Raw genomic sequence first — 1062 nt, forward strand, 5'->3', positions numbered from 1 at the left:
ATTTCTTCTGTTACCCAAGGATTTCTACTAGCGATCGTCTTTTTACCTACTGGATCCTCTGCTGCATTCACTACTTCATCCCTCAAAGCTACCCAGTCTTCTTCTGCTATATTTCTTTCCCCCATTCCTGTCAATTGTTCCCTTATGCTCTCCCTGCAACTCTGTACAACCTCTGGTTTTAGTCAGTTTATCCAGATCCCATATCCTTAAATTCCCACCTTCCTGCAGTTTCTTCAGTTATAATCTACAGTTCATAATAAATAGATTGTTGTCAGAGTCCACATCTGAGCTTGGAAATGTCTTACAGTTTTAAACCTGGTTGCTAAATCTCTGTCTTACCATTATATAATCTATCTGATACCTTCTAGTACCTCCAGCCTTCTTCGGTGTATACAACTTTCTTTCATGATCCAGAATGAGATTTTCACTCTGCAGCGGAGTGTGCGCTGATATGAAACTTCCTGGCAGGTTAAAACTGCCCGACCGAGACTCGAACTCGGGACCTTTGCCTTCGCAGGCAAGTGCTCTACCAACTGAGCTACCGGAGCACGACTCACGACCGGTACTCACAGCTTTACTTCTGCCAGTACCTCGTCTCCTACCTTCCAAACTTTACAGAAGCTCTCCTGCGAACCTTGCAGAACTAGTGCTCATACGAGAAACTATACCAGCTTTCCATTCATACAGGACTAAGTACGTCTAGTACCACATGATCTAGTGGGAGCGTCTTTGACTACTAATCGCATGACATGGATACCGGGATCGACTCCAGCCATTCGAAAATTTGGGAAAGAGTCATCATAAATGGCAGGAGAGGACTTGAGGCGGAAAGAAGCCACCCTTGTTCTGTCCACAGCCTTTCCTAACAGAATGGGAAACTACCTCCAAAGGGCAAGAATCAGCAAAGATCAACGGCATGAGAATTAATAACCCTATGGAAACCACTGCACTAAGGATACAATGTTTATTTACAGGTCATGTGATCTGGAATTGACAAAGTGTTATAACCCCTCTATCAGCAAGAGATTCCAAATTAGTCCCCCTTTCGGCCCTCCAGGAAGA

General features: G+C 44.3%; 1 non-coding gene across 1 annotated transcript; it reads right to left on the minus strand.

Annotated features, from left to right (window-relative positions):
- Positions 1-475: 475 nt before the first annotated feature.
- Trnar-gcg (transfer RNA arginine (anticodon GCG)) lies at positions 476-549 on the minus strand. The gene has a single exon. It is a non-coding gene; the product is annotated as a tRNA-Arg (tRNA).
- Between the last annotated feature and the right edge of the window lie 513 nt (positions 550-1062).

The sequence above is a fragment of the Schistocerca cancellata genome, chromosome 5 (assembly GCF_023864275.1).
Source record: "Schistocerca cancellata isolate TAMUIC-IGC-003103 chromosome 5, iqSchCanc2.1, whole genome shotgun sequence".
In the NCBI taxonomy this organism is placed as follows: domain Eukaryota; kingdom Metazoa; phylum Arthropoda; class Insecta; order Orthoptera; family Acrididae; genus Schistocerca; species Schistocerca cancellata.